This window comes from Ovis aries, chromosome 2 (genome assembly GCF_016772045.2).
Source record: "Ovis aries strain OAR_USU_Benz2616 breed Rambouillet chromosome 2, ARS-UI_Ramb_v3.0, whole genome shotgun sequence".
Taxonomy (NCBI): Eukaryota; Metazoa; Chordata; class Mammalia; order Artiodactyla; family Bovidae; genus Ovis; species Ovis aries.
The window spans coordinates 22147420-22161088 of record NC_056055.1 but is presented as its reverse complement, the minus strand read 5'-3'; positions in this window follow the sequence as shown (position 1 = coordinate 22161088).

The following is a 13669-nucleotide window of genomic DNA, read 5'->3' as shown; positions in this document are numbered from 1 at the left end:
GCAATACAGAGTGTGTATGGGATCATTTTTAGCAGGGAGGGTGAATTTACTATGGGCCAGGCCACATGACAGTCATTTTCACATACATTGAAACTGAAAGTGAAGGGAAAGTATTACTCACTCAGTTGTGTCTGACTCCATAGACTGTAGCCCACCAGGCTCTTCTGTCCATAGAATTCTCCAGGCAAGAATACTGGAGAGGGTGGCCATTTCCTTCTTCAGGGGATCTTCTGACCCAGTGATTGAACCTAGGTCTCCCATGTTGCAGGCAGACTCACATATGTTATCTCATTTAATTATGACCACAAACTTGTAAAATAAGTATTTTATCTTTTTAAAAAATGCATATAGAAATGCAAAGACCAAGATCCCTAAGTTAATCAGTGACAGAACTCAGAATATGATCCCAGTGTCTGATGCCAAACCTTAGAATGTAGAATTAGGCCCTGTATTCTATCCATTATGGGGCTTCCTGAGTGGCACAGTGGAAAAGAGCCTGACTGCCATGCACTAATTGCAATTGACGTGGGTTTGATCCCTGGGTTGGGAAGATCTCTTGGAGGAGGAAATGACAACCCACCTCAGTATTCTGGCTGAGAAAATCCCATGAACAGAGGAGCCTGACAGGCTTACAGTCCCAGGGGTCGCAAAGAGATGGATATGACTGGGTGAATTACCCCACACACACATGTTCTCTCTATGATACCATCCTGAAAGTGCTGTATACATTAGATCTCATTTTATTTCTCCACATGCCGATGAAATAGGCTGATATGCTGATTTTACAGACTGAGCTCTTGCAGAACTAAGCATGAGAGCCAGTGTAGGGAATCCAATGAGAAAATGGGTTTCAACCTAAAGAAAAGCATACGTGATCTGCAAAGCATGCTGTTTTGAACTATGATTATCTTGTGATGGGCTTAAAAAATGCCGTCTTCTCCCCAAAAGTAAATTCACTTTCCAATCCCTGGGACCTGTGAATATTACCTTATGTGGCAAATGATATGACTAAAATAGTTAGGGACGTTGAGAGACAAGAGTTTATTCTGGATTACCTGGGTATAAGTACTAAATGTAATCAGCAAAGGGAGGTTTGAGACAGAATGTAGAAGGCACATATACACAAAGAAGATGATGTCAGAATAGACCAGAGAGAGATGCTGCCATGAGCCAGGGATTGCTGACAGCCACCAGAAACTTAAAGATGCAAAGAATGTACTCTGCCTTAGAGCCTCCAAAGGGGGATGTCCATGCTGATACTTTGATTTCTGATTTCTGTCCTACAGAACTGGGAGGGAATACATTTCTGTTGTTTTAATCCATCAAACTTGTGGTATATTTTTATGACAGTCACAGAAAGTCAATACAGCCATTATTCACTATTAATTGGGAGATAATACATTAAAAAGGTACTTCTCCTAAATCCCTGGAAGATACCAGGAGGCAAAATATAATGTGAACGTGTTTCTGAAATCATAAAAAATATTGGTTTAAAACCACACTCTATCACATATGATCTTGGGTGATGCCTCTAAGTATCATTTTTCTTATTTATAAAATTAGGAGGTTGATAATATCTACCTCCTAATTGATTTAGGTGTGACTAAATCAAATCCCTTATGACTATATAGTGGAAGTGAGAAATAGATGTAAGGGACTAGATCTGATAGAGTGCCTGATGAACTATGGATAGAGGTTCATTACATTGTAGAGGAGACAGGAATTAAGACCATCTCCAAGAAAAAGAAATGCAAAAAAGTAAAATGGCTGTCTGAGGAGGCCTTACAAATAGCTGTGAAAAGAAGGGAAGTGAAAAGCAAAGGAGAAAAGGAAAGATATACCCATTTGAATGCAGAGTTCCAAAGAATAGCAAGGAGAGACAAGAAAGCCTTCCTCAGCAATCATTGCAAAGAAATAGAGGAAAACAATAGAATGGGAAAGACTAGAGATCTCTTTAAGAAAATTGGAGATACCAAGGGAACATTTCGTGCAAAGATGGGCTCAATAAGGACAGAAATTGTATGGACCTAACAGAAGCAGAAGATATTAAGAAGAGGTGGCAAGAATACATGGAAGAACTATACAAAAAAGATCTTCACAACCCAGATAATCATGATGGTGTGATCACTCACCTAGAGCCAGACATCCTGGAGTGTGAAGTCAAGTGGGCCTTAGAAAGTATCACTACAAACAAAGCTAATGGGGGTGATGGAATTCCAGTTGAGCTGTTTCAAATCCTGAAGGATGATGCTGTGAAAGTGCTGCACTCAATATGTCAGCAAATTTGGAGAACTCAACAGTGGCCACAGGACTAGAAAGGTCAGTTTTCATTCCAATCCCAAAGAAAGGCAATGCCAAAGAATGCTCAAGCTACTGCACAATTGCACTCATCTCACATGCTAGTAAAGTAATGCTCAAAATTCTCCAAGCCAGGCTTCAGCAGTATGTGAACCATGAACTTCCAGATGTTCAAGCTGGTTTTAGAAAACACAGAGGAACCAGAGATCAAATTGCCAACATCTGCTGGATCATCAAAAAAGCATGAGAGTTCCAAAAAAAAATCTATTTCTGCTTTATTGACTATGCCAAAGCCTTCGACTGTGTGGATCCCAATAAATTGTGGAAAATTCTGAAAGAGATGGGAATACCAGACCACCTGACCTGCCCCTTGGAAACTTATATGCAGGTCAGGAAGGAAAAATTAGAACTGGACATGGAACAACAGACTGGTTCCAAATAGGAAAAGGAGTGCATCAAGGCTGTATATTGTCACCCTGCTGATTTAAGTTCTATGCAGAGTACATCGTGAGAAACGCTGGACTGGAGGAAGCACAAGCTGGAATCAAGATGGCCAGGAGAAATATCAATAACCTAAGATATGCAGAGGACACCATCCTTATGGCAGAAAGTGAAGAGAAACTAAAGAGCCTCTTGATGAAAGTGAAAGAGGAGAGTGAAAAAGTTGGCTTAAAGGTCAACATACAGAAAACTAAGATCATGGCATCTGGTTTCATCACTTGATGAGAAAAGATGGGGAAACAGTGGAAACAGTGGCTGACTTTATTTTTCTGAGCTCCAAAATCACTGCAGATAGTGATTGCAGACATGAAATTAAAAGATACTTACTCCTTGGAAAGAAAGTTATGACCAACCTAGACAGCATATTAAAAAGTAGAGACATTACTTTGCCAACAAAGGTCCATCTAGCCAAGGCTATGGTTTTTCCAGTAGTCATGTATGGATGTGAGAGTTGGACCATAAAGAAAGCTGAGCGCAGAAGAATTGATGCTTTTGAACTGTGGTGTTGGAGAAGACTCTTGAAAGTCCCTTGGACTGCAAGGAAATCCAACTAGTCCATCCTAAAGGAGATCAGTCCTTGGTGTTCATTGGAAGGACTGATGCTAAAGCTGAAGCGCCAATACTTTGGCCACCTGATGTGAAGAGCTGACTCATTTGAAAAGACCCTGATGCTGGGAAGGACTGAGGGTGTAAGGAGAAGGGGACGACAGAGGATGGGATGGTTGGATGGCATCACTGACTCAACAGACATGGATTTAGGTGGACTCCGGGAGTTGATGATGGACAGGGAGGCCTGGTGTGCTGCAGTTCATAGGGTCGCAAAGAGTTGGACACGACCGAGTGATTGAATTAAATTGAACTGAATATCTACCAAATATATTTATTTCTCTTAGGTTCTGGAATTTTTATTTGACTGTATAAAGGAGATCAAAGCAGTCAATCCTAAAGGAAATCAGTCCTGAATATTCACTGGAAGGACTGATGCTGAAGCTGAAACTCCAATACTTTGGCCACCTGATGCAAAGAACTGACTCATTGGAAAAGACCCAATGATGCTGGGAAAGATTGAAGGCAGGAGGAGAATGGGATGACAGAGGATAAGATTGTTGGATGGTGTCACTGACTCAATGGATTTGAGTTTGAGCAAGCTCCAGGAGTTGGTGATGGATAGGGAAGTCTGGTGTGCTGCAGTCCATGGGGTCGCAAAGAGTTGGATGCAACTAAGTGACTGAACTGAATGATTCCATCATTAGCTCCACTGCGACAGTAAAAAGTCAGGATCACCAGAAGATGTTGCTGGGGACCTGAACCATGACACTAGACTGAGCTGAGGCATAATATGGATTTCCTACCCAAATCCATGGAATTCGAAATATAATATGGAAACTAATAAATCCATAGAGTGCTGGAAAACAGGAAAAATGTGTTACTAGGCTAGAGATAATTAAATAAATAATAAAATATGGCTCTGAATTGATGGAGAAAACCGCAACTCAAAACACACAAGAGGAGGAAGACTCACATGCTTCTGGGGGTACTCCACAAAAAAATTGGAGGAGTCCTGGGTGATTGGGAAACAGCATTCAGAGCTACCTAACAGGTTGGTTCCTGCTCTATCACCAACTTATGTTGGGCAAGATGTATTTATGCACAGACTCAAGCAGTAAATGAGTATCTGGGCTAGAGGACACAGCATCACTCTGGTAGCCAGGTAAGCACAAGAGGGATGTTGTTGATATACTGAATCCTGAAGTATACCCTTCGTCTTTAACATCATCACAAGAAGCAGGCACTATATGCCAGGTATCCATAGATGAATTGGAGAAGGAAATGGCAACCCACTCCAGTGTTCTTGCCTGGAGAATCCCAGGGATGGGGGAGCCTGGTGGGCTGCCGTCTATGGGGTCACACAGAGTCAGACACGACTGAAGCGACTTAGCAGCAGCAGCAGCATAGATGAACGAATAGAGATGATCAATTATATGTGAAGCAGACTAACAAGAATCATCAAACGTTTGAAGAAAAAACAGTACTGTAAAAATTAGGCACTAAATTCAAGCAAAGGAACTACTACCAAAGAAACAACAATGGAGAAAATACTTTTACGTATGTATAATTAACATTTTCATAGAAATACAAGCACAAATAATTATGAAAAGAGTCCAGTTAGAGATCTTAGAAATCAGTAACATACCAAATTTTAAAAGTTAAATCAAAAGTAAGATCAACAGTTTGACTGCAAGAATGGATTTAGCTAGAGTGAATTGTGGAACTGAAAAAGTTGAAACATTCTCCTAGAATTTATTATCAAAAGACAAAAAAATAGCATAAGAAAGTTAAGTAAAAGAGAATGTTATATTGACTTTATATAGAATTTCTAATATGTACTTACGTGAGACAATAGAATGGAGAAGATCAACCAAATAAAGATAAAAAAACTTTTTATTTAAATAAACAAAACATAGACTTTTAAGTAGAGAGGTGATATTGAGGCAAATGGTATTTAAAAAAAGAACCATCACTTGTTTTCTGTGATTGTGAATTATAGACCTAGAAAACAGACTTATGATTACCAAAAGGGAAGGGAAGGGAAGGTGGGAAAGGATAAATTAGGAGTATTGAATTAACAGATACAAACTACTATACATAAAATAGATTATTACTGTATAATACAGGGAACTATATTTAGTATCTTGTAATAACCTATGAAAGAAGATAATCTGAAAATATATATATATACATAACTGAATCACTTTGCTATACCCCTGAAACTAATACAGTATTATAAATCAACTATACTTCAATAATTTTAAAAAAGAATCGTAGCAGGTCTCAGGGAAATAATTTAAAGAAAATACCAATTTCTTTTTAACTGCTGGGAAATATATTTCCTATAGAAATTGGGTTTATATCAGACTTTTGAGATTCCAGAAATGATTTTTAACTATGAAATAAGAGAATGTGAACAGTTATATCAATAAATTTGAAATGATAATGAAGTGATATTTCACTATAAATATTTGACCTACTAAAGTTAACATGATAAGAATTTAAAAGTCTGATCTGTCCTTTTATTGCTTTCTTCAGAAGTAATGTTTGTTTAAGAAATGAATCATCACTGTACAAATTCCACTCATTAAAATTGACAAAAAAGAAGTAAAAAGCCTGAACTGTCCTTTTATTGCTTTCTTTAGGAGTACTACTTATTTTGGAAATGAATTTTCTGACATTATTCTCTCTACGCACGTAGCAGCTCCATAGCAGGGATAACTACTCCTTGGAACCAAGTATGGTCCTTTACAGTGAAAAATTCAAAGCCTTCTTCCTACATTTTCTTTGAAACTATATTTATGAAACTTCCCCATTATGCTGTAATGTTGTTCAGTTGCTAAGTCATGTCCGACTTTTTGCAGCCTCATGGATTGTACAGTGCTATGCTCTTCTGTCCTCCGCTATCTCCTGGAGTTTGCCCAAATTCATGTCCATTGAATTGGTGATGCTATCTAACCATCTCATCTTCTGTCACCCTTTCTCCTTTTGTTTTCAATCTTTCCCAGCATCAGAGTCATTTCCAGCGAGTCAGCTGTTTGTGTCAGGCAGCCAAAGTACTGGGGCATCAAGCTTTAGCATCCGTCCTTCCAATGAATATTCAGGGTTGATTTCCTTTAGGATTGACTGATTTGATTTCCTTGAAGTCCAAGGGACTCTCAAGGGTCTTCTCCAGCACTGCAGTTCAAAAGCATCAATTTTTCAGTTCTCAGCCTTCTTTAGGTCTAACTCTCACATCCATACATGACTACTGGAAAAACCATAGCTTTAATGATATGAATCTTTGTCGGCAAAGTGATGTGTCTGCTTTTGAATATGCTTTCTAGGTTTGTCATAACTTTCCTTCCAAGGAGCAAGTGTCTTTTAGTTTCATGACTGCGGTCACTGTCTGCAGTGAGTTTAGAGCCCAAGAAAATAAAATCTGTCACTGCTTCCATTTTTTTCCATTCTATTTGCCATGAAATGATGGGACCGGATGCCATGATCTTAGTTTTCTGAATGTTGAGTTTCATGCCAACTTTTTCAGTCTCCTCTTTCATCCTCATCAAGAGGTTCTTTAGCTCCTCTTTACTTGTGCCATTAGAGTGGTATTATCTGCATATGTGAGGTTGTTGTTATTTTTCCCAGAAATCTTGACTCCAGTTTGTGATTCATCCAGCCTTGGTTTTCACATGATATACTCTGCATAGAAGTTAAATAAACAAGATAACAATATACAGCTTTGTCATACTCTTTTCCCTATTTTGAACCAATCCATTGTTTCATGTCTGGGTCTAACTGTTGCTTCTTGGCCCACAAACAGATTTCTTAGGAGACAGGTAAGGTGGTCTGGTATTCCCTTCTGTTTAAGAATTTTCCACAGTTTCTTATGGTCCATAGTCAAAGGCTTTAGCATAGTCATACTGTAATACCTGTGCATAAAGTAGTCATTAATCCCATCCTTCTCCCTGCTGCTGCTGCTGCTAAGTTGCTTCAGTCGTGTCCGACTCTGTTTCGACCCCATAGATGGTAGCCCACCAGGCTCCCCCATCACTGGGATTCTCTAGGCAAGAATACTGGAGTGGGTTGCTATTTCCTTCTCCAATGCATGAAAGTGAAAAGTCAAAGTGAAGTTGCTCAGTTGTGTCCGACGATCCTGCTCCCTAGCCTGCATAAATACATGCTGATTGCACTTTGGATCCAAACAGTTATATAAACCTTGGATGGAACAAGAGAGAGGAAACATTCATCCCAATAAATACTCAGATGTGGTCTTATTCCCATTTTGCCACAGATTGACATTTAAGGCAAAGTCATGACTTTTGAAACACTTTTACAAAAGGAGATCATAATGATATTTTGTTTTAAACAAAGTAATTTATCATTCCCTATACTAACATTGTGTATAAAATGTGTTTTGCCTACATGTTTTAGATTTTTGTAAGAGTACTCCTTATTAAGTTAATCAGTATAATATTACTGAAACTGAACAAGCAACTTAGTAGGAACTAATATCCACTTAGTAGGTCATAGATTGTAAAAGTTTCCTGAGAAATAGCTAAGTTGGCAGAAGGTCATCTTGAGTGTACGAAATCCACACAGGATGTCATGAACCATGCTTCTAACTGTAAGTAGACACCACTGTTTGGCCATTTATTTTACTGCTCATGTAACCATTACAGTCATACATGTAATAGTAATAAATTACAGAATAATAAAATATCAGCCAAAGCTTTATATCTCTGAGAAACTAGTAGACTTCCTATGTTTTCTATGGTGTGATCTTTCCATGTTTTGTTTTCTGTTCAGGCAATCAGGAAACATCCCAGAAAAATTTGAAAAAGTTCTCAGTTCCAGAAATCCCACCAACCCTTGTATCCAACACATGTCCTTCCTTCTATCTTCTTTAATATTGATGTTCTCTTTTTATTTGTATTTTATTAACTTTTTCTACAATAACCATTCTTCATTGGAAGGTGCCTCAACATGAATGCATACATGTGTAACACAATAGTACAAACTGTGGCATTATGGGAGAAAATTTGTAGTGAGAGTCAAATTATTCCTTTTCTTTATCCAGATTCCCCATTATATCCCATGGACCAAAACCCAGTGTATTATTTGCTAGGTGTATTAGTTTTCTAAGACTGCTATAACAAAATACCATAGCTGAATGGCTTAGAACAACAGAAGTTTATTGTCTCACGGTTCTGAGGCCGGAAGTCTGAAAGTGAGGTGTTAAAACGGCCATATTATATTGATAGCACCTCTGAAGGCACCAGGGGAAAATCGGTTTCGGGCTTCTCTCTTCGCTTGGTAGTTTCTTGGCTTGTAGCAGTGTATCTCCTGTCTTTTCATGTGGTGTCCTCTGTGTGGGTATCTCTGTGTCTAAATTCCTCCTTTGTATAAGGATATCAGTTCAGTTCAGTTCAGTCACTCATTCATGTCCAACTCTTTGTGGTCCCATGGACTGGAGCACACCAGGCGTCCCCATCCATCACCAACTCCTGGAGCTTACTCAAACTTATGACCATTGAGTGGGTGACGCCATACAACAATCTCATCCTCTGTCATCTCCTTCTCCTCCTGCCTTCAATCTTTCCCAGCACCAGGGTCTTTTCCAAAGAGTCAGTTCTTTGCATACGTGGCCAAAATATTGGAGTTTCAGCTTCAGCATTAGTCGTTCCAATGAATATTCAGGACTGATTTCCTTTAGGATTGACTGTTTGATCTCCTTGCAGTCCAAGTGACTCTCAAGAGTCTTCTCCAACACCCCAGTTCAGAAGCATCAATTCTTCTACTCTCAGCTTTCTTCACAGTCCAACTCTCACATCCATACGTGACTACTGGAAAAACCGTAGCTTTGACTAGACAGACCTTTGTTGACAAAGTAATGTCTCTGCTAGAGACATTTAATGACATTTAATATGCTGTCTAGGTTGGTCATAAGGACATAAGTCACATTTAATTAGGGGGCTGCCCTGTTCTAGTATGACTTTTTATTTTTTTAAGTTGCTTAGTCATGTCCAACTCTTTGCAATCCCATGGACTACACAAGCCATGGAATTTTCCAGGCCACAATAGTGGGGTGGGTAGCCTTTCCCTTATCCAGGGGATCTTCCCAACCCAGGGATTGAACCAGGGTCTCCTGCATTGCAGGTGGATTCTTTACCAGCTGAGCTACCAGAGACGCCCTTATCTTTACTAATTACAATTAATAAAGTATGGCCTTATCTTTATTAATGACAAAGTATGTGTCATTTGTTTATTAAACATTATTACTTATTAAATAATATTTTTATTAAATAAATTTATTTGTTAGATAAATCAATTAAATAGTTAACTAAGTAATTAAAGGGAATGGCAAGCCGCTTCAGTATTCCTGCCTTGAGAACCCTATTAACAGTGTGAAAAGGCAAAAAGATAGGACACTAAAAGATGAACTCCCCAGGTCAATAGGTACCCAAGATGCTACTGGAGATCAGTGGACAAATAACTCCAGAAAGAATGAAGAGATGGAGCCAAAGCAAAAACAACACCCAGTGGTGGATATGACTGGTGATGGAAGCAAGGTCTGATGCTGTAAAGAGCAATATTACATAGGAACCTGGAATGTTAGGTCCATGAATCAATGCAAATTGGAAGTCGTCAAACAGGAGATGGCAAGAGTGAACGTCAATATTCTAGGAATCAGCAAACTAAAATGGACTGGCATGGGTGAATTTAACTCAGATGACCATTATATCTACTACTGTGGGCAAGAATCCCTTAGAAGAAATAGAGTAGGCCTCATAGTCAACAAAAGAGTCTGAAATGCAGTACTTGGACAGAACCTCAAAAACAACAGAATGGTCTCTGTTCGTTTCCAAGGCAAACCATTCAATATCATAGTAATCCAAGTCTATGCCCCAACCAGTAATGCTGAAGAAGCTGAAGTTGAATGGTTCTATGAAGACCTACAAGACCTTCTAGAACTAACACCCCAAAAAGATGTCCTTGTCCTTATAGGGGACTGGAATGCAAAAGTAGGAAGTCAAGAAACACCTGGAGTAACAGGCAACTTTGGCCTTGGAGTATAGAGTGAAGCAGGGCAAAGGCTAATAGAGTTTTTCCAAGAGAACACACTGGTAATACCAAACACCCTCTTCCAACAACACAAGAGAAGACTCTACACATGGACATTACCAGATGGTCAACACCAAAATCAGATTGATTATATTCTTTGCAGCCAAAGATGGAGAAGCTCTATACAGTGAGCAAAAGCAAGACTGGGAACTGACTGTGGCTCAGATCATGAACTCCTTATTGTCAAATTCAGACATAAATTGAATAAAATAGGAAAAGCCACTAGACCATTCTTGTATGACCTAAATCAAATCCCTAATGATTATACAGTGGAAGTGAGAAATAGATTTTAGGGATTAGATCTGATAGACGAGTGCCTAGTGAACTATGAATGGAGGTTCGTGACATTGTACAAGAGACAGGGAGCAAGACCACCCCCAAGAAGAAGAAATGCAATAAAGCAAAAGGGCTGTCTGAGGAGGCCTTACAAATAGCTGTGAAAAGAAGAGAAGTAATAAAGTATGACCTTATCTTTATTAATTACACCTTCAATGACCCTATTTCCAAATAAAGTCACATTCTGAGGTACTGGGGTTTAGGATTTCTACAAATCTGGGGAGAACACAATTCAATCCATTATCATAGGTTTCCCCCTTTCTCGGAAAGAAGCCTTCCATTAATATGTTACACTGGAGCCTGTAGCCTCTAGAATGGAAGCATAAATTTCAATACTTATCAAAACATCAGTGGGAAGAAATCTACTATTTCTCACAAAATAATACCTTATCTTGTCATTGGAAACTCCTATAGTTTTAGCACTATAAGACACAGTCATTCAGGTGTCTGATGAGAGGCCATAACAAGTGAACGCCAGATCAGTTGTCTGTTGAACTAGTTTGTTCCCCTTGATGAATACAGATGGCTGGAAACCAGTAAGGAATTTTCTGTTGTTTTCATCCTTTATTTGCAGACATTTACATGTGTTGCCCATTTTATGATAGATCGTCCAGGCACCAGTCATTCAAGTAGACTGGCCTTGAAGACTGACAGGAAGGATGAGTAAATGCATTTTGAAATTGACAGGTGGACAGGCTGACAAATTCAGAACTGCTCCACGTAGTCTCTGTTTATTCAACTGGAGTTGATCAGACCCCAGATTCACATCAGACTCCTTTGCAAAATGTCATTAAGTGTTTGTTTCTCCATTTTTAAAAAGATCTTGTGCAGGCAGTGGTGAAGTGAAATATGTCAGCTACAATAAAAAATGGTGATAGCCTAATTTTTCTGCTGAGTTTCCCACTATGGAAAGGACTCTATTATCGGCAAAAAGCACTCTACTGAGGAGGTGCCCTGCTGTTCCTCACCCCCACCCCAATGGAGAATTCTAATGACAGAAGCTGTGGAAGGTAGCAGTGCAACAGAATTTTCCAAACTAGCCCTCTTAGGCTAATCCCAGTGACCCTTTCTTCATTAGAAATGTGCAAATCTGACCAACCCACCACTGAAGACTTTTGTGAGGCTCTAACACTCTGTTAGGTGCTATGAAATGTATGTGAATTGGAAAGTCTGTGCCTGCATGGGGCTTAACTTCAGTAATAGTAATAGAATATACTATTTGCTAGACACTATACTAGGTGCCAGACATAACTTATTGAATCCTCTGAACTGTCTTACAACAAACAAACAGTATTCCTCTGACTTCTTTCAGTTTGTAATGATGTATCAAATGGGATTACAAGTATAAATGAAAAGATTTTCTTCTCTACAGTTTGGAAACAATCATTTTCCCGTTTAATTCTGGGTGTTGGTGAGGGAAAATCATTAGACTAGAAGAGCAAGACTTGATATCCCCACTGCTGCTGATGACCACCATCACTGGCACAGATGCTGATCTTTGTGACAAAACCAGTACACTGAGCCAACACCGCAGGTGTCACTGAAGTTCCACTGCCCTTGATGCTGCTGATGGTCATTCATGTAGACACGAGATGGTACAGCAGTCACTTGCCATGGGAGGGTACCAGGACCACTGATGTGCCAAAGCAGAGCTGTGTTCCCTGGGGTTCTGTGCACAGTTATGAAGAGCTATGTGGGTAGTGGGCACAGAGCTAAAAATGATTTAGTTTAGTGAAGGTGGAGGTGGGATTCTCCAGTCAAGAGTTCTTTTCTATTAGACCCAGAAACAAGTGGAGGAAAACAGTGGCGAGAGTCTTCCTGCTGCTTCTCTGTTCAGACCGGCACAACCCACATTCACTTGAAACCAGGCACTCCTATGGATGAGCAGAAGAAAACAGTACGATTTTTTTTTCCTGCAATGAAACATCCCTTAAGAACCAGGCATGTGCTGATGTAGGGAAGCACAGGTACTCATATGCCAGTTATTCGCTCAACAAATATAAGCTCAGCACCTAATATATACCAGGTAAAAGACATCATTCCCATCTTCAGGTCTGCTCACAGATTATAAAGGGAGTCGCAAGGGTGAATGATATGAGTGTGTAACTACAGTACAGTGTGAGAAGTGCTGCGCTAGAGGTCAAGCCATGGTGCTCCAAGAGCACAGAGGAAGAGCGCTGTACTTCCATCTTCCTGTCTTGGGAAATTCAGACGAGCTTTCTGGAGGAGACAAATTAGGGTTAGGCAGGCTCAATGGGGAAAGTCAGAAGAGTATGTAAGAGGTACTGGGGGGAGACACCCGACACACTTGGAATGGTGAAGTGACAAGATTTGGGTGGATTGTGAATAGCACGTTTTCAGGCTGATAAGTAGGGAGTCTGTCAGAATCATGAAGGACCTTGACCATCAGGCCAGGGAAAGCCACTGAAGAGTTAAACCAGTGAGTGGCACAGTCAGACTACATTTTAGGTCACTGGGTGCAGAATAAAATGTGAACCTGGGGTGAAGGACCAACAAGAGTGTTCCTCTTTCTCTGGAAAGATAATGCTTGTGAACTGACAACTTTGGGAGCTGTGGGGAAGGAGGGAACACCCACCAAGCCCTCAGATCAGCCTGGCAGCCAGAGGGGTGACAGCTGTTTTGGGCACTTTCCCTGATAACCCCTGTGGTGCCAGAGCCTCTGGGATAGGGGACTGCTCCATCCTGCCTTAGTGCCTAGGGACACCTGTCCAACCACACAGAGCTGTAACTGGCAAATGTACCCACCAGGCACACAGAGTCTCCAACGCCACCATCATCTTCTAGAGCCCCAGAGAGCTAACAGCAAGGAGAACTCAGACCTGCCTTAGCTGGATATTGACAGCAGTAGTGGTTATAGTAG